The sequence below is a fragment of the Bos taurus genome, chromosome 29, assembly GCF_002263795.3.
Source record: "Bos taurus isolate L1 Dominette 01449 registration number 42190680 breed Hereford chromosome 29, ARS-UCD2.0, whole genome shotgun sequence".
NCBI classification, from domain to species: Eukaryota; Metazoa; Chordata; class Mammalia; order Artiodactyla; family Bovidae; genus Bos; species Bos taurus.
Window position 1 is genome coordinate 12,026,170 of NC_037356.1, and position 21,315 is coordinate 12,047,484.

At 40.4% G+C, this 21,315-nt stretch overlaps 1 protein-coding gene across 19 annotated transcripts in view; it reads left to right on the top strand.

Annotated features, from left to right (window-relative positions):
• DLG2 (discs large MAGUK scaffold protein 2) overlaps positions 1–21,315 on the top strand; it is a 2,323,126-nt gene that overhangs the window by 2,093,484 nt on the left and 208,327 nt on the right. The window contains exon 1 of one of the 19 annotated variants that reach the window (XM_024987490.2): positions 7,484–7,711. The exons of the other annotated variants lie outside the window; for them this stretch is intronic. The gene's annotated coding sequence lies outside the window, so the exon portion shown is untranslated. Of the gene's footprint in view, positions 1–7,483; positions 7,712–21,315 lie in introns of those variants that run through there. 19 annotated transcript variants of the gene reach the window in all.

Consider the following 21,315-nt stretch of genomic DNA (forward strand, 5'->3'; position numbering starts at 1 on the left):
GAATATTGTTAAATTCTCATACAAATTTGTCACATAGGATTATACCAAATTAATTTGTTGATAATAAGATGAGTTATGACCATTAGCATAAGCAATTTATGTATGAGCAGGGAGGTGCCTTGTCAGCTGATTGAGAGAAAAGCTTTCTTCTTCCCATCACCAAATGTGGCTACATATCATGAGTTTTCTTTTTTTAATTTAAGAACTGGTTTTATTTATCTTACTTATTTTTGGTTGTGCTGGGTCTTCCTTGCTGCGCAGGCTTTTCTGTAGTTGCGGTGAGCAGGGGGGTACTCTCTCATTGCAGTGCACAGGCTTTTCCTTGCAGTGGCTTCTCTTGTAAAGCACAGGCTCTAGGGCATGTAGGCCTCAGCAGTCGTGGCTCCCCAGCTCGAGAGAACAGGCTCGGTAGTTGTGGCACACAGGCTTAGTTGCTCCATGGCATATGGGATCTTCCCAGACCAGGGATCAAACCCATGTCTCCTGGTAAAGAATCCTAGGATTATTTACCACTGAACCATCAGGGAAGCCCCCATGATGGATTTTCTTGCTTGATGAAAAAGGGCAGCATTCAAGCAGTTGTTGCCAGATTTTTACATTTCATAGACCAGAAATGCTTCAGGACAAACTTTTATAGGCCAACAGAATTACCAACTTTTTATCTTGCCAAAAAGAAAGGATGTTATGAAATAAGACAAAAAAACACACTATTCTCATTGTCAAAAGTGAAAGGCACTCAGTCATGTCCAACTCTTTGCCACCCCATGGACTGTCCATGGAATTCTCAAGGCCAGAATACTGGAGTGGGTAGCCTTTCCCTTCTCCAGGGGATCTTCCCAACCCAGGGATCAAACCCAGCTCTCCCACATTGCAGGCAGATTCTTTACCAGCTGAGCCACAAAGGAAGCCCAAGAACACTGGAGTGGGTAGCCTATCCCTTCTCCAGGGGATCTTCTCCACCCAGGAATCAAACCGGGGTCTCCCGCCTTACAGGTGGATTCTTTACCAACTGAGCTATCAGGGAAGCCAAAAATAAAAAGGCAACTTAAAAAAAAAAAATTAAAAAAAAAAAAGGCAACTGAATAGAAAAAAACAATAAGAAAAAACAGAGTAGAAAAGACATAATCTCATAATAAAGGAAGGTCATTTTAGCTTGATGAAAAATCACTGCATGCTACCAGCAGAGCTGCCTCCTAGCTTCTGGTAGTTCCTAGTCTTTTGGCCTCCATTTTTCCTCTTTGCCTATCTGTGTCCTGGTTTCCCCATTTTTTTTTTTTTTTTTTTGATTGAAGGATAATTGCTTTACAGAATTTTGTTGTTTTCTGTTGAACCTCAACATGAATCAGCCACAGGTATATATATATCCCCTCCCTTTTTAACCTCCCTCCCATCTCCCTCCCCATCCCACCCCTCTAGGCTGATACAGAGCCCCTGTTTGAGTTTCCTGAGCCATACAGCTAATTCCTGTTGGCTACCTATTTTACATATGGTAATGTAAGTTTCCACGTTACTCTGTCCATACATCTCAACCTCTCCTCCCCTCTCCCCATGTCTGTAAGTCTATTCTCTATGTCTGTTTCTTCCACTGCTGCCCTGCAAATAAATTCTTCAGAATCATTTTGTAGATCCATATATGTACGTTAGAATACGATGTTTATCTTTCTCTTTCTGACTCACTTCACTCTGTATAATAGGTTCTAGGTTCATCCACCTCATTAGGACTGACTCAAATGCGTTCCTTTTTATGGCTGAGTAATATTCCATTATGTATATGAACCACAACTTCTTTATCCATTCATCTGTCGATGGGAATCTAGGTTGCTTCCATGTTCTAACTATTGTAGATAGTGCTGCAGTGAACAATGGGATACATGTGTCTTTTTCAACCCCAGTTTCCTGAGGGTATATGCCTAAGAGTGGAATTGCTGGGTCATATGGTGGTTTTATTCCTAGTTTTCTAAGGAATCTCCATACCATCTTCCATAGTGGCTGTAACAATTTACATTACCACCAACAGTGCAAGAGCGTTCCCTTTTCTCTATACCCTGTCCAGCATTTATTGTTTGTAGACTTTTTGATGATGGCCATTCTGACTGGTATAAGATGATATCTCATTATAGTTTTAATTTGCATTTTTCTAATAATGAGCAATGTTGAGCATCTTTTCATGTGTTTGTTAGCCATCTGTATGTCTTCTTTGGAGAAATGTCTGTTTAGGTCTTTTTCCCACTTTTTGATTAGGTTGTTTGTATTTCTGGTATTGAGTTGTATGAGCTGCTTGTATATTTTGAAAATTAATCCTTTGTCAGTTGTTTCATTTGCTATTATTTTCTCCCATTCTGAGGGTTGTCTTTTCACCTTGCTTATAGTTTCCTTTGCTGTGCAAAAGCTTTTAAGTTTAATCAGGTCCACTTGTTTACTTTTGTTTTTATTTCCATTACTCTAGGAGGTGGGTCTCCCCCTTTTATAAGGATACCAGTAAGTCCCATTGGATGAGGGAGCCACCCTATTCCAGTTTGACTTCTTAACTAATTACATCTGAGACAATTCTGTTTACAAATAAGGTCACATTCTGGGGTATTGGGTGGGGGTTAAGACTTCAACCTATGAGTTTGTGGTGGGGAATACAAGTTAACCCATACCACAAACCAAACTCATAGAACTGTTGTTTGTCAGAGTCATTCAGGAGAGGCTGAATACATTAAAGATATAGTAAAGTACCAGGGGCCATAAGGGTTGTTTGTTTTTTAAGAAATTTATCATCCTAGGTGAAAGGGGAGCCATGAAAGGGAGCTGCATCGGGAGTACTAGAGTCTGAATTTTGTTTTGCTGTGTAGACAATGATTTGTAGCAAGCCCATAGTCAAAGCAAAACAAACACTTAAGAGGCAATGGCATAGATACATGTGAGAGATGATAGTGGTAAAGGCTACAGAGCAGAAGTAAGGATGAAGAAAAGATCTGGGATATACTTTGAACACAGAATTAACAGCATTTGCTGATGAATAAGATGTGGGGTATAAAGATTTATTTTAAAAGAACTAAGAATGACTCCCGGGTTTTTGACCAGAGCAACTTGGTGAATGATTTTGCCATCTTAAAAAAAGGTACATATTAGGAGTACAGTAAATATGGGAGGGGTGGGACCCACAGCTTTAGTTTTGGACACTTTGAATATGAAAGCCTATTAGACAGTCAAGTGGAGATGCTCTGATGTGGGATGCACTGGATATGAAAGTCTAGCATTCAGGGCACAGGCCAGGGCTAGAGATCTACATGTGGTAGTTTTTAATCCAGAGATGGCATTACGTAAGCCTCAATACTGGAAGTTGTGGCCTAGGGAATGAGTGTAATGAGAGAGATTAATAATGAGCCCTGGGACACAAGAAACTTAAAAGATCAGAAAGTGGAGAAGGGCTCAGCAGAGGAGACTGAGAAGGATGGATTAAGGAGGTGGGAGGGAAACCATGGGGGTCTCAGGAACCAAGTTTAAAAAGTGGTTGACTCAAGGAAGATAAGAGTTACTGTGTCAAAGAGCTGTGAAGACATCAAGTAAACTCTGGCCATTGCTTCTCTTGGTGAGCATGTCATTATTTGCCTTAAAAGCAACTCTGGTGGAATGGTCAAGGTGAAACTGGAGTAAAGTAAGTTAAGGAGAGAACAGGATATGAAGATGTAAAAACACTGGGAACAGACACTTCTATTTTATGTTCTCTGTTCTCTCAGTCTCTTAGAAGCAGTGGATATAATAGCTAAGAGAGCAGACTCTGCAGTCTTAGACTTCAGTCATTATTCTGACTGTGCCATTTATTATCAAGTCATGTAACCTCTCCAATCACCAAGTCCTCATCTACAAATTAGAGATAATAGTACAGCCCACTTCAAAATGTTATGAAGGTTGAATGAGCGATGCAAGTAAAGTTTAACCCATCACTGGCACATAATGTGTCAGTAAATAGCACCATCACTAATATGCACAAGTACTGGCACAGCTTCCAGGCACCATACAGTTCATTATGTCTGGGAGAAATCGGTGGCATGGGGTGGTAGTTATGATGGAATACGTGTTACCTGATGCGAAGAGCTGACTCATTTGAAAAGACCCTGGTGTTGGGAAAGATTGAAGGCAGGAGGAGAAGGGGACGACAGAGGATGAGATGGTTAGATGGCATCACTGACTCAATGGACATGAGTTTGGGTAAACTCTGGGAGTTGGTGGTGGACAGGGAGGCCTGGCATGCTGCGGTTCATGGGGTTGCAAAGAGTCAGACATGACTGAGCGACTGAACTGACAAGGGAAAGAACAGTGTGTTATAATTTAAAAACTGTATGAAAACTCATCTATAGTGATTTTTCATGGATGTGTCATAATGGTTGAATAGCCAGGCAGCAGGGGGAGAATGGTTCTAGAAGGGATTTGGGGGGATCATGGTAGACCAAGAAGCTGAAAATAATGGAAAGATTTAGAGTAGACCAAGCCATATCAGGCCATGTGTAGATTGTTGTTGTTGTTAAGTCGCTCAGTCGTGTCCAATTCTTTGTGACCCCATGGACTGCAGCACCCCAGACTTCCCTGTCCTTTACCATCTCCCAGAACTTGCTCAAACTCCTGTCCATTGAATGGGTGATGCCATCCAACCATCTCATCCTCTGTTACCCCTTCTCCTCCTGCCTTCAATCTTTCCCAGCATTTGAGTCTTTTCCAATGAGTCGGCTCTTGGCATCAGGTGGCCAGAGTATTGGAGCTTCAGCTTCAATATCAGTCCTTCCAATGAATATTTGATTTCCTCTAGGATTGACTGGTTTGTTCTGCTTTCAGTCCAAGGGATTCTCAAGAGTCTTCCCACATAATAATATTTGAAGTAACCCTTTATCTTATAATCACAGTTACCATTTATTCTTTACTACACATGGTGTTTATACATGTTTAGAAATTCAAGTCCCTCTCCCCCGAGCTCCTGATTATGTTGCATACCTCTGATCCTACAGTGTCCAGTATTATGGTCATGAGAAGAGTGGGCACCTCATCTACTTGTATTCCATATCCTCTAGTAATATGCTTAGAGGATAAAACAGAGAGAATGGTGCATACATTAGTAAATTAAGTTGGCTACTCAGACACTCTTTAGAAACAGAGCTAAGGAAATCTCTCATATTATACCTGAATAGCCTGGAAGATTATAGCATCACCTTGTCCCACAGAGGGCTAACACTGATGTCCCTCAGGGAACATTGATTGCATGCCTTGGAGATAGTAATCTCTTATATGGATAAGTTCACCAGGTTGGGACCTGACAGGTGACCAAATCATGGCTTGTACTAAATTAGGACAGGAGTTTGCAGTGGAACTTTAGAGACAGGACCTTTTTATTGCTTGGCATGGCTTGACCCAATGGCAGTAGACGTAGAGCCCTGTTGTTATGTGGCAGGTGCCTGTCTGAAGCGGGCAGAGGGAGCCAGGTTGGTCTCCCTGTGGATATCCAATGTGCGGTTATGTGTGCTTTCCTGGGCTGGTGAGCTCATCTGACTAAAGGCGGAAGTGAAGCGGAGGAGAAGCCAGGGAGATGAACAGGTAGCCCAGAACAGGGCCCCCGGGCCTGCCACTCAGGCAGAAAGCCCTCATGTTCCTGGGGACACTCTTCAGTCTGGGTGATAGATCTGTCTGGTGTCGTTTCCACTTTTTCACAGGCTGGCAGATTCACAGTCTTAACAGAATGTGTGTGTGTGTGTGTGTGTGTGCGCGCGCGTGCACACGCGCGCACATGCACTTAGTTGTTCAGTTGTGTCTGACTCTTTGCGACCCCATGGACTGTAGCCCGCCAGGCTTCTCTGTCCACGGGATTCTTCAGGCAAGAACACTGGAGTGGGTAGCCATTCTCTTCTCACAGGATCTTCCCGATCCAGGGATTTAACCCAAACATCCTGCATTGGAGGTGGATTCTTTACCTTCTGAGCCACCACAGACGCCCTCTTAACAGAATACTCCTTGGAAAATAGTTTACATGGGAAAAGACAGTTTAAAGAGAAATAAGACAGAAATCCATTTTCCAACAAGAAGTATGGTAAGAATAATAACCAGTAATTTTGGGAGTATGCATTATAACCAGGCACTGCATTTTCTTCTTCTTAATTGTTTGGTTGGTTTTTGTTTGTTTGTTTTTTTCAGGCACTATGTTTTCTTGATGTATTTAATCGTGCAAGATAAACATTAACATATCCATTTTTACAGATAAAGCACCCATGATGCTATAAATCAGTGACAAAGCTAGGGTGTAAGCATAAGGCTCTTGGGTCCCTAAACCTATGCTCTTTCTCTAATTTCTACTAAAGGCCATAGTGAGTAAACCTGCTCACATGCCCATCTGCCCCTAGAGTTGAATGTGAAACACTACTTGGGATGGAAGGATATGTTTAAGAGCGTGGGCTCTGGAACCAGGTTGCCTGGAGTCGATTCCAACCCTGTCACTTAGCAGCTGGTATCCTACTCAGATGTGTTAACCTCTCTGAATCTCAGGTTTTTTTTTCATCTGAAATATGTTGTTCGTGATAATACCTACCTCATAGAAATATTTTGAAGATTAAATAAAGATTAAATGAGCCTGAGCACTAAAACTAACTGCCTGGCATATGAGAAGTGCTCAATAATAGCTATTATTATCAAAACATGATTTCTGGTGTTGATACTCAGTGAACCTAGAGAAGTTATACCGACCTTGTCAGTGAGGAAACAGCTCAGATACTGCTCCTCCGTGCTGCCTGCCTGTTAATGATTTTTGGCCAATCAATGGGACTGTTTCTGATTTCTGCCCTTCTCCCCGTTTTCAGGGCTTCTTTGCTCTAGAGGTAGCACGGTAGGATAGAAAGACAGTTTTAACATCAGAAGACCTGGGTTTGGGGTCAGGCTGGAATCGTACTTGGAAACCGTGTGACCTGCGCAAGTCATTCTCTCTCTCTCTTCCTTACGGACTCCTCATCTGCACAGCGGGCAGCTTGAACTCCCGAACCTCTAGGGCCTCTTAACAGCTTCCATTTCTAGGAGCACTGGACAGAGTCACTTAACTTCTCTGATGGCTCATTTACACTGTAGCACTGCTGAACTCTCCTTGTTGCTGAGGGGCTCTGCAGAGCCCTTCTCTCAGGGAGAGCAAAGTGTTTGGTGTGCTGTGATGGGCTGTGCAGATATGAGTGCTGGTCTTTACAGAACTGTTATGAGAATTGAACCTGAGTACTATGCCTTGTCGTGTAGGCATTGGAGACTCACAGGCTTTCCTCCACATTTTGCCATGGTTGCCTACCCCCACTGGGTTGGGTGGATCCACCTTAACAAGGTGTGGGGGAACTCGAGTGGAGGATGGGGGTGCTGTACGGATGGTGGGAAAGCATCTTATTGGTTCGTGCTGGTACATCCCAAACACCAATTACTGTCGCTGCTTTTAAGGCTGATATATTTATCAGGATGAGTTACAAGGAAATATATGTACCCAGGGAGAGAGGATGCTGCGTGGTCACCCCCTGTGATGTAAAATATGAGAGGCTAGGAGGGGCTGTTTTATAATTCATCAGGTTTCGCTAGTGAGTTCTGCCGGAGTCTTCGTTATAAAGGCAAGTGTGAGCTGGACGGCAGACAGGAGAACCTGGCACCAACGAGACGGAGAAGCTGCCTTTGGTGCCTTCTGCCTCCTCCCTGCTTTGTTCCAATAATTTTGTGCTCGGTAAGTTCCCCGGCTTTGCAGCTAATCGTTGTTGAATAAGCTTGGCAAATGAATCTGTAGTTTGAAATAGGCACTTGCTGTCAGAAGTGTGTGTCAGTGTTTGGGCTTCTGACAAATTCCACAGTTCTATTTAATGAGCAAAATAGCTTAAAAGATGAAACAAAAGCCGACAAATCAATTATTCACCTTGATCCTTGGAAAGCTGCTTTCTTTGGTTGCTAAAGTTTCTCAGGTTTCATTCTGTCAGTTTCATGTGTTGGGTGAGCTTTGAAAAGAACAAGTCTCTTTGTCACGAAATTGTTTTGCCTAGCTGCCAAAAGGAGGTATGTACAGGGCGGTTTGTCCATCCCTACCCCCCAGCTTACCCTCCCCAGCAGTCGGTGATTCTTAAAACACAGTTTGCCTGGTAACCAGCTCCGATAGAGCTGAACCTATGCAAGGCAAGATTCAAATTGCAATCTTTTGTGTGAACAGAACTGAGGGGCTGTGAATAATTGTCATTGTGGAGATTATTGTGAAACTCAGTATGGTGGTAGTCCCTGTGTTTTTGCCGGAATGGGATCAGAATGTGAGCAGATTTGCATTTGGCATGCCTGTTGGTGATGTGGGAGAAGGAGGGGAAAAAACAGACTGGATCGTTATGGAAAGAGCTATACAACCCACCCGCAGGACAGACGAATGCAGAGAGCAGGACTGTTGTATTTGTGTAACTTGGGACTGTTTTCTCTAGTTTCCTGTTCCCGTTAATAATTACCTGAAGCTGCGTTTTGGTCCGCATCTGGGTACACTCCAGATCCTGGCTCCGGGCAGGGTGAGCGCTAACTCCTGGTCAGCTAGCTGTAGGCAGTCATTTCCTCCTCAGAAGGAAAGAAGGGAGACCTGTACCATCGCGGACTCCTTTCTGCCGTGTTGTTTGCCTCTGTCCAAATCTCATGGAAACCACAGCTTGATGTACTTTTTTTTTTTTTTTTTTGCAGTAGCAGATTTAACTGTGGTGTCATATGGCGTATTATGTATGGAAAGGAATAGCAAGACATTTTTCTGAATGTTTCAAGTGTGTCTGGCTTGTTGACATTTGCTTTATTTCACTGGCAAGGAGCTACTGTCTTCTGGACCCATAACGGTTTGTCTGTCCAAAGCATTTACTTTATGCATAATTGCACTTTCTCTTTAGATGTGGAATCTGTAGATCTGAAAAGAAATGTCCTCTTTATCCTCAAGGAAAGCAACTCGTTTTAGCATTGCCTTGATAAAAAGTATGCATCCTCCCCCTCAGCATGCTTTTTGTTTTTTCCTGATAAATATTTTGGTCACCAGTACCACTGTACTTCAAATAAAGTTGTTTCTCCATTCCTAGCACACTTTCTGATTGCACCAAAACCCAAAACTTGGCAAATTTGGAATATGGAATGTACCTTTTTTTTCAGGAACACATTTTCCAGGCATACTTCTTTTGTCCATAAATAGCTTTTCCATATTTTCCATTTCTCTGAATAAGTTCTGCTCAAAGAGCAGAGGAGTGATGTATTGTGGTTGGCACTTAGGGGTGTGTAACCTGAGACTCGGTTTCTAATTTACAAACGGCTGCCCCACAAGGGGTCTGTAAAATGTTTTTTTGTCTTATGTTCAGTTCAAAACCTCCGGAGTACAGCAGTAATGATCAAGATAGGAAATTCAGCAAATTATTGCAGGTATAAACCAATATCTGTATTTGATGGTTTGATCAGCACACTATGCTTTGTAAAGATCAGGACACATAGCTGAATGTTCCTAAAAGTGTTAATGTATCTTAATGCCAAGAACATGGCTGTAAAGTACCTTTGCAATATATTGTACATTGAATTTTACTGTACTGTATTTTTAAAAATCTCCTACCAGAGCCCCTGGTTTATTTTGCAGCAGTATCTGGGTTTTGATTCAGTGTGGTTTTATGGAGAAATAAGCAAATGAACTAATTTCCATAAACTGAGTTTCTTCTCATTTGGTGGTGATTTTTTCATCTCCACCCACCAGGAATCAGCTCCTTTAATAGCAACAAAAGAAAATTTAGCTTGAGTTATTCTCAATTAAATTTACAGGAAGACAAATATGGACTATAATAAGAACCTTCTGAGAGAGCACATACACACCAAAAAACTTGTCTCTTAAAAAAGGGTTAAAAGCCAAAGAGGTATGAACATTTTGCCTGCATGACACATGATTTCTGAGAAAGGTTGTAGGGGGTAGAAAGGGGAGAGGTTTACAGGAGCTGTTCTGAGACCTGGCTTCAGCAGCTAGCAAATGGAAAGGGCAGGGGCTTTGTGTCACTGTGGTCGCCACCTCACTCTCCTTATCTGTAAAATGGGGTCAGGGAGGTCAGGAAGATGATGCCAGAAAGGTGATGTTGTGTACATGTTACCAACAGTACACTCTTTGATACAAAGGGGACCCAGTGAGAGGTAGTCATTATGGTTAGATGTCAAATTTTGTAAAATATATGTTCATTTTGATGTTGATTTTGAAAGAAATATGCACATTAAAAAGGAAGATTATAAAAATTTTCTTGTTAGCAAGATATACTTCTGTCAGATGATTTTTTTGTTTTATTTTGGAAACCTAGTAAACATAATTATTACCTTTCAGTTCCCATTTCACTGATTCTTAGAATGATATCTAATGTCTTTACATACTTATTCAAAGAATAAACTTGATTTCAAATGTGGAGCATGGCGGTAAGCTGATGCCAGATAATGTATCATAGCCTTCTAAGTTATTTACCAAACAATGAATAGGCCATAATTCTGACCCTGACATTGCATTAAACTACTAATTATAACAGTAGGTATCATTTATTACCCCAGACACTGCGCTGTATGTTTTACCTGCTTCTTCTCATGTACTCCACATCATGACTCCACTGAGTAGGTACTATCTTGCTTCTCAATATCAAATTAGGAAATGAGATTAGAGAAAAGTTTATTTAAATACTGATTTAAATTGGCTTATGGCAATGGAGAAATAGACATAGAGAACAGACTTATGGACACGGGGAGAGGGGAGGAGAGGGTGAGATATATGGAGAGAGGAACATGGAAATTTACATTACCATATGTAAAATAGCCAATGGGAATTTGCTGTGGCTCAGGAAACTCAAACAGGGGCTCTGTGTCAACCTGGAGGATTGGGATGGGGATGGAGGTTCAAAAGGGAGGGGATATATGTATACCTATGGCTGATTCATGTTGAGGTTTGACAGAAAACAAGAAAATTCTGTAAAGCAAGTATCCTTCAATTAAAAAAAAATTAGTTAAAAAAATAAATTGTCTTATGGCAGCACTTAGAATTTGAACTCACACATGTCTGCTTCTAGAATCTATACTGTAACCACCTTGGTAAGAAGATTCAGTAGGACTTGCCTAGTGCTACATGACTCCGTTTTGGAATCTTGGCCCTATAACTGCCTTGACTCCTCCCCATGTATTTAACCCTCTGTCAGAATTCAGGGGGTATAAAAAATGAAGTCGGAGACTTTCATTACTCTCATTTTTGGTCTGTGCTAACTAATCAAGGTCACATTTTCCTGAGCCATCTTTATAGTTCTCACCAAAGTATAAAATTTAGTATTAAAAGGCATGGAATTTTAGAAGTTCAAATATCTAACAAATTCAAGATAAGATCTAAAAGTTACTCTGAATTAATATTGTCCTTTGACCTGGACAGCATTTCTCTGACTTGAGAGGAGTCTCTGATGCAAGAGGCTGGGTCCATTTGGAGCTTGCTTTCTAGCCCATATTCGGGGTGAATAGGATCCCAGAATTTCTTCCCTAAACAATCCTGAGCCCATTTCCAAGGGTCGTACTGTGTGCCCACCCCTGGGTGTGAGGAAATCCGTGCATTTGCTACTGGCATGGGGTTAGGGGTGAGGCCGGGAGTAGTATTTTGTTGATCATCACTGGACTTGGGATAGCCACACGTCCGCACAAAAGGCCTTTTGTGGTGCAGGAAGGAACTATCGAAAAGAAGAGGGGCTGGCCCAGGTCCGGGGGCTTTGACTTGTTTTTTGCTTTTTTTAAAAATGTATTGTTTAAAAATGTACTTGTTTTTAATTGGAGGGTAATTGCTTTACAATGTTGTGTTGGTTTCTGCCATACTGTACTTGTATTCTTACCTTGGGCCCCCGGAATGTTAGGAATAGTCCTACACTGCACTGAAGAATGTTTACCTGTACTTCAGAGTAGTGAAGCTAAAACTCCAGTGGGTTGGTTTTGTGGGGCTTTCATTTTTGCTTTTGACCTTTCCCCATTAAACCAAAAGAAGTCATTTGAACAAGAAAGTGGTCAAATCTATGGAGATCTCAGACTAAAAGCTTTTCAAGTTCCATTTTGGAATTGACTGCAATGTGATCCATCAAGGCCAGACATTGGTCTTTTTTCTAGTTCAGAGGCATAGACTGACTTTGGAAGGTGACGTTAGGGTCAGCTGGATTAAAACTGCCATTTGTCCATATGCCATTTGAAACTGTAGCTGCTCTGAGAGTTCGTGCTAATTTCGGGTGCCCCCCCATTAAAAAAAAAATCAAAAACTTTGTTTTGGGATATAGCCGAATGTTGTGATAGTTCCAAGTGACCAGGGAAGGGACTCAGCCATACATATACATGTATCCATTCTCCCCTGAATTCCCCTCCCATCCTGGCTGCCACATAACATTGAGCAGAGTTCCTTGTGCTATACAATAGGTCCTTGTCGCTTATCCATTTTATTTTATTTTATTTATTTATTTATTTTTATCCATTTTAAATATAGCAGTGTGTACATGCCCATCCCAAACCTGGGACATATTTTCTACTACCAAATCTGGCAACCTTACTTTCCTTAGCTATAAAGCACGGCTGTTGGGAAAACAAAAATGAGACAACTCGTGTCCTGGTAAACAGCTATTCCCTCATCCACGTGAAAGCATCTAGCACAGTAAAAACTCAGCACGTAGTATGCCTACATCAAATGTTCCCCCAGTCTGAAAATACAGAAGTTAAACTTATGATTCTCTGATGACTAATGTCTGTGTCACATTTGACAAGTAGAAATAGGACAAAACAAAATTTGTCATTTAACCTCTGAATTAAAAACTTTTAATAGAGTATGCCTTGGGTGATGGTAATCCCATCATCTTTTTATTTTTTATGCTTTATGCATCATTTGAACTTTGGTAATGAGCATGTGGAGAAGGCAATGGCACCCCACTCCAGTACTCTTGCCTGGAAAATCCCATGGATGGAGGAGCCTGGTGGGCTACAGTCCATGGGGTCGCTACGAGTCAGACACGACTGAGCAACTTCACTTTCACTTTTCACTTTCATGCGTTGGAGAAGGAAATGGCAACCCACTCCAGTGTTCTTGCCTGGAGAATCCCAGGGACGGGGGAGCCTGGTGAGCTGCCATCTATGGGGTCGCACAGAGTCGGACACGACTGAAGCGACTTAGCAGCAGCAGCAGCAGCAATGAGATGTATTATTTATGTAATTAGGAGGAAAAAGGAGAAAAAGCACTCTTAGGGAACTGAATTAGAATAGAAAATGGTTATAAATATGCCGTGGATGTCCAGGAGGACTCCAGTCACATTTTTTAAAGTATAAAATACTGGGAAAGAGGTGCTTTTTGGCTGGAATAACCTGGATTAGCTTGCTTTACATACTCGTTTGCTTGTTTATTTGTCAGTTATTAATCAGTTCGTATGCATAGACTACTGCCGGATGTTCTGCTAGGTGCTGAGATTACAAAAAGCAACAGCTGTAATCCTTGGGCTCACTGTGTTTATAATCCGAGAGGACTGGGCACATGAGCCCACACTTGTAACACAGTGTGATCCCTACTGCGCCATAACAAGAGCAGTTGAGGTTGCTTTCTGTTGCAAGGAACAGGCACCATGACTCAAACTGGCTTGATCGATAAAGGAAATGTATTGGTGATTGTAACCCAAAAGTACAGCAGTAAAAACAGCCTCAGAGGTCTGATCCTATGGCTCACAGAGCTGTCAAGAAATCTGTTTCTTTGGGTTTTGACATGCTGCCTGTATTGAGGTTATCTGTATCCTAACCCTAACTGCCCTCATGGTTCCAGAATGGTTGCCAGTGGCTCCTGGACAGCTTGTTTTCTTAGTCATACCCAGCCAGAAAGTGAGCCTGAGAATGGTCCCTAAAGTTCACTTTGAATGGACTGGCTTACCCATGAACATAAAGCCAAATCACCAGCCCACTGTGAACGTTAAACAGGATAAAGGCAGACTCCCTCTGACCTGACAAGTCTCAAAACAAAGTCTGGCAGCTGTTACTGTTAGCAAGGGATAGTGAGGAATTCCCTGGTTGCCCAGTGGTTAGGACTGTCCACTTTCACTGTGGGGGCCTGGGTTAAATCCCTGCTTGGGGAACTAAGATCCTATAAGTCATGCAGTGTGGTCAAAAGAAAAAAGAAAGAAAACAGCAGGGGATCGTGGTGATGGTGGAATGATACTTGGTCTTCAACTTGTGATAGTACAGCACACAGTGTACAGATGTCCACTAGAATTAGTGTAGTGCCGAATGGGAAGAAGGCCAAGCGTACGATGGTGCGTGCCTTTAAATACTGACACGATAAGCAAGGGTTTACCAAAAAATAAGAAAGAGGCAAGGGCTTTGAGGCAGAGGAAAAAGCTTTCTGCAGTCACAAAAGCTAACCAGGTAATTGTTTAACTCTCTGTTTATTTTCACATTGACACTATTGCAGAAGTTGCCAGCTAGAAGCAATTTTACCAGTGGTATAATTAATAGAAAACCTGATGTATCAGTCTCACCAAAACCTGTTGTTATTGGATAATAACAGTTGGGTTTTAAGCAGAGCCACAGTCATATCATTATTTTTTACAATGTGTGTACAGATTTGAAGTCAATTCAATATGAACCTTAGAATTCATCCCCTGTTTCAAAATCATAGAACTTTACAGCTAGACAACACCATTGTCATCTTTTTTTTTTCTCCTTTTTTTGCTTTTGTGAGACCTTTTCAAGAAGTTTGTCTCACTCAGTGCCTCAGATTTATTTAGATTTTGATATCATGAAATTTCTGATGCCAAAAAATTGTATAAGACAAAAACAAAACAAAAGCATAAGACAAGTGAGGGCAGATGCGCTTACTTGCTAATTGTGTGGTATATTATCTCACTGAGAATGAAATTGACTAAAATATTTGTTAGCAAAATATCAGTGCTCCATAGCAAAATTAGATTAAATTTTGGTGTCTGTGTTATTCATAGTTTATATAATTTATTCTTTCTTTAGTTCTTCAGCCTTAGGCAATACTCACTTTTTCTTTCCATTGAAGAAGTAAAATACTTCCTGTATATAAAATTGTACTAGGTGGGCTTGGTAACAGTTTTTACTAAAACTCCTGACTCCAGATTTAATTAGCCATGTTTTGGATTGTTTTTTCAGTTTTGCAGCACAGGAGTGACAAGACTATTATTTACTTTCCATAGGAAGTGTGCTCATACTGTTCACAATTTTCTGGCATCTAAATGCAATCATAAAACATTCTCTTTTTATATCATGAAGGTTGTTAAATGCTGTCAACCCACCTACCTAGTGAGCGTGGTCCTAGATACTCATTCCTCTAGCTTCTTCCCAAAGAACACTCAGTAATGGCAGAAAAAGGAATCAAAGTTTATTTTCTCTTGCCATTTGCTTCTGGTGCAGCAAATCTGTTCAGAAAACATGAAGCCAAGCGTGGCGCTGGTCACAGCCCAGCTGTGTGAGTGGGGAACCAGAGACTTATTCAGAAAACACGCCCGAGTTAAAGAAGGCAGCAGTGATCATGTAGGAAATGCTCCCCAGGGCACTGGTTTCTTCTTTAAAAGACAGCTCTTCGGTGCAGAGCAAGAATAAACTAAAAATAGTGGAAGGGTGATGGCTAAGTTGATTTTTATTTATTTATTTTTAATATAAATTTATTTATTTTAATTGGAGGCTAATTACTTTACAATATTGTATTGGTTTTGCCATACATTGACATGAATCTGCCATGGGTGTACATGTGTTCCCCATCCTGAACCCCCCTCCCTCTTCCCTCCCCATCCCATCCCTCTGGGTCGTCCCAGTGCACCAGCCCCGAGCGTCCTGTATCCTGCATTGAACCTGGACTGGCGATTTCATTTCATGTATGATAATATACATGTTTCAATGCCATTCTCCCAAATCATCCCACCCTCGCCCTCTCCCACAGAGTCCAAAAGACTGTTCTATACATCTATACATCTTTTGCTGTCTCGTATACAGGATTATTGTTACCATCTTCCTAAATTCCATATATATGCGTTAGTATACTGTATTGGTGTTTTTCTTTCTGGCTTACTTCACTCTGTATAATAGGCTCCAGTTTCATCCACCTCATTAGAACTGATTCAAATGTATTCTTTTTAATGGCTGAGTAATACTCCATTGTGTAAGCACATACGTCATCCCAGAATGAAAAGGTGCCATTATCCCATGACACGACTTTACTTCTCATAGCACAAACCAGATAAACTCTTCTTTGTTTAGTTTTGAGGTTTCCTTATGCAGGTAGAGAAATAGCAAGATAAACTGTTTCTGGGCTGAATTTCTCACCTCATTAGTAAGTGTTTTGAGTTTCTAACAAATAGGGGATGCTAGAGAGGTGTCAAGGAGACCGGTATTGACATTCAGACTACACACCGAACTCCTGGTTCTTAAATTGTTGAAATGCTTATATTCTTCTTGGTAAATAGCTTTTCCCCCTCCCAGCTGCTTTAAACTACTCCCAACTCCAGTTCCTTTCCCAGGCCTTGATTGAGCAGCTGAAGAGCTAATTGATTAGCTAAAGATTAACCAAAGAGTTAGGTGTTAAATATTTTGACATCACTTCTGTGTAAGACCCATCTTATTTTTTAAAAGCTTGTGGCTACAATGGAGGAGAATAACAGTCAGACACAGAAACAATGTACAATTATGTGCTAAAATGTTTGAGATAGCCCTGTATAATTTTTAAAGCAGTAATAAAGGAGATATTATTTGAGGTTGTCTGGAGAGATTGGCCAGGAATTTGAATAGGACAGGAATGAAGGACAGGGCAAAATATTCAATTTTTTCATTGATTTATTTAACAAATGATAACTAAATCTCTCATGTATTTATTGCCGCCTTGCACACACTATCTCCTTTACCTCTCATAACTGCAGTCTGGGAAGAGAGGAGAATGTAAGACTTGATCACACAGCTACAAAGTGGCAGGAAAGCCCATTCATCCTGTCCATTATATGCAAGACACTGTATAAGGTGCTGGCATGGTGAATATGAAGACCATTTATTTTTACTTGTAAAGGCCAGAATGTGCAAACCCAAGGAAATACTGACAGCCCTGAAGTGAATGAAAGAGTGTTCTGGGCTTTCCATCATCAAGAGCATCATTTACAATTATGATTGGGTAATACATTTTTATCTTGTTTGCTTCGGTTGCTTCAACAGCTGTATAAAAAGTAGAAATGTGAGCCATAGAGAACCAGCTAAACTCATTACAATTTGATTGTCTAATCTTCCAGTATTAGTCTTCCTACAACCTTTGCATAAGATAGGAACCTTAGAAAAAACAATAAAGCACATTTAGCCCATTGACAAAGTCATGCTTTCTATCTTTAAATCAAAACTGAAAGAGCAAGACTATTAATGATTTTATAGCAAATCTAACTTTTTCTGACTGCTTTCAAGCTTATGCCTTACACAGCAATGAGCACATACTTGCTATGACTGAATTATACGGGGAAATGTACATTTAGAGGCCAGAGTGTAACATTACTGTCTTTCTTGCCAAAAATATCCCCCAATGAATTTCTTGAGGGCAGGAATTTGATTTCATTTATCTTTTCCTGCCCAGCATCTAACATGGTTAATTGATAGATACCAGGTAATACATCCTGTTAGGGAGGATGGAGACAGTGACATTCAGAAGTTGAGAATAATTTCTGGAGCTGAGCCTTGAAGGTGATGTAGGAGTTTACTAGCCACATGGAGAAGGGCATTGAAAGGAGATAGTGTTTGTCATTCAGTCACACAGTTGCCCAGTCATGTCCAACTCTTTGTGACCCCATGGACTGCAGCACCCCAGGCTTCCCTGTCCTTCACTATCTCCTGGAGTTTGCTCAAACTCATGTTCAATGAGTCAGTGATGCCATCCAGCCATCTCATCCTCTGACACCCTCTTCTCCTGCCCTCAATCTTTCCCAGCATCAGGGACTATTCCAGTGAGTCAGCTGTTTGCATTAGGTGGCCAACATACTGGAGCTTCAGCTTCAGCATCAGTCCTTCCAATGAATGTTCAAAGGAGATAGTGTATACTGAGCAGTATTTCTGAAATGAAAATGATCACAGAGTTTGTGTTTAAGGAAAGCAAGGAAGACCTCAATGTCTTTGTAGTATTTTTTGTTCCTGGCAACTCGTTTTTCTAAACTGCTTTCCCTAATCCCTTCTCCTTTATCTTAACCCCACTCATCCTTTTTTTGTTGTTTGGTTTTTTGTTTGTTTTTTATCTTTTTTATTATTTATTTTTTTTATTATTGGGCTTCCCTCGTGGCTTCCTTTGGACAGGGAGGCCTGGCGTGCTGCGATTCATGGGGTCGCAAAGAGTCGGACACGACTGAGCTACTGATCTGATCTGATCTGATAGTCAATTTACAATGTTAATTCCTGTTGTACAGCAAAGTGATTCGGTTATACATATATACATTCTTTTTTAATATTCTTTTCCTTTATGGTTTATCATCAGATATATATATATATTTTTACATTGGAGGGCAATCACATTACAATGTTGTGTTAGCTTCTGCTGCCCAACAATGTGAATCAGTTTTAAGTATACCATATATCCCCTCTCTCTTGAACGTCCCTCCCACTCGTCCTTTAAAAGTCAGACTTCTTCAACAAATAAGTAACAAGGAGAAAAGAAATATAGGAAAAGCACTTAAAAGATGAATCAACTAATTGTTATCAGTAAACACATTGGATCCAGATTCAAACTAAAAAAAAAATTCATGACATTTATGAGACAGTTGGAAATATAAATACCAATTGGATATTTGGTGATGTTACTGGTAATATTTTAGATGTGATAATGATATTGTGGTAATATTAAAAACAGGTCCTTATCTTTTAGATATACATACTGACATATTCACAGGTGAAACAATTTCCATCAAAATAACATGAGATGGAAAATGAGTAGGGATATAGATAAACAATAAATAAAATATAAACAAATAAGCATTAGGTTGTTTGTATCTTCCCAGAGGACATTCTTCTGTTTCCCCACCCCCGCCCCCAACCCTGCCACCAGTGGGTTTCATCTCGTTATAATCCAGATGCTCTGGGCATGTTTTGTAATTATCATGTTTACGTGGGTCACCATCACCAGAGGGAGCTCATTAGTAAGGACAGACATTTTTATTTGTCCTCCCATTGCCTGGCGTACAGGAGGGGCTCAGTGATGGCGGACAGAAGGATGGAAAGATAAATGAGTGGATACAGACCTCCAGGTTCTACATCAATGTGTGTGATACAAGCAGTGGGCTCCTTTTCATTTCCCTTAGTTTTATCTAATTCTTAAGAAACAATTTTCAATTCATGTTCTTTATGCAAAACAGTGTTTGCTCACAACTGCAAGCCAGGAATGCAGCAGCCTAATTGAAACTAGATAATTCACACATTTGCATTTAATCCTCATAGAAGTCCATGTTGTGAGGCCATGTCCTTAATTAGTATAAGATAGCACTGTTCCAAATCTATTTAGTTGTCATAGAGACAAAATATGAAGAAAAGCATTTCCTTTTTTAAAAAAAAGTTTTAACTAAATTATGGTTATCAGACCCTAATTTTTGCATGTAAATTTACAAAACTTTTGAGGAGTCCTTCATCAACTTTCTTGTGACAGCCTTCTGAACACTCTTTTGGTCCTTTGCAAGTGCTTATTTTGTATCAATAGAAATTGCACTTCTAAAAAGTATGGAAGGGGGCTTGGCAGGTGATGTTGTCAATGCTCTTGCCTTTGATCCACATTGAACTGAAACAGTCAAGACAAAATCTGCCTCCTTTTTATGGTATTAAGGAGAAGATTTTAATTAAATCACTCCTCAGTAGTATACTATTTTTGGAAATATTAATTTGCTTATATAGTCAATTTTTTTCTCGAATCAATTTTAGGGAATATATGTGTTAACAATAGAAAGGAATCCATCTGTCCCTCAGAATTCTTAAATAATTAATTATCCACTCAGGAGCAAGCCAGTGAGATGAATTTGTAAAAACATGCATGATATCCTCTAAAGAATCTGTTTCATAGGCCAGATGGAATTTGCTGATTTTTTAAAATGAAATTTCTTCATCTATGACAACACAAAGTGAGGATTTCATGAATACAGGCATGTAGGAGAGCACAAAGGAGTTTGCTTCCTTCTGTGGTATAGATACACTTCCTGATACTAAATCACAAATGAAAGGAATATGTATTCCAAAACCATCATGGTGTCCAATAGTAAGTACTGAGTATTCAGAAATAGGATATTTAGTGTAGTCTTTTATTATGTTTCTTTCTGTATATTCAGAATCTAGCACAGAATATGAAAAAAGTAAAAGCACAGTACAGATTATTAATAATAATCTGGTGTCTCTGTGCATGAGTCAGAAGGCCTTCCTCTCTTTCTATGAAAATTCTACCCAGCTTCAATGTCCACCGCATCTATGATGCCAGATGTGGCCAGTGCTGTCCACTTAAATCTCTTCTCTTCTTCGTCCAGGGACTTCAGTTTAAGCTTCATCATTCCTTTTTTTTTTTTTTTTTTTTCCAGTTCATTTCCTTAGGAGATTGTAAAGTGAGTCGGAGGCAGGGGCCATGCTTCCCCCCTCTTTCTTTAAATTTCTGCACCTGCTTAACAGATCCAAGACCAACTAGAAGGAACTTAGCTACTTCTGGTGAAAACAGCCCTAATTTCTCCAGCACAGACCCTACAAATTTTGGACAAGTTGGTTGCATTTTTGGACCACACTGCCATGTGCTCATATGGATCAACTTCATATTTGGGACAATTATTTGTAAAGATGGCATTGATATGCTCCTGGGGACTAGGAAACTAAAATTCAATCCAAACCTCGGGTCTGACAGAAATGAAAATAGAATTCTGTTTACAAGTAAATTATGCCAGCTCCTCGTCCACCGCCCTCCAGCAATGTACGTCAGCCTGCATGCCAGACACTTAGAAGGCTGTAGTACGCTTAGGTATGACAGTTTGCATATCACCTTTAAATGGCAATAATTCCATTTCAAAGGGCAAATGAGGGGGAAATGCCCTTGAAATTCACTGGATGCACTGAGAAAAGGTTATCTAATCTTTAATGTAGGAAAAAAGACAAAAGCTTATTTTAAGAGATCTTTTTTAAAATATAATCTCCTTTGTTTTGTTTATATTTTATTCACTCTATTTATTCTCATAAATATATGCAGCTTTAATGATTAAAAGGCAGATATGCAAAGGAAATATATAAAGCTGACCCTGCATCCCAGGTTGCCCAGGCCAGTTCCAGTGTATGTATGTCTGG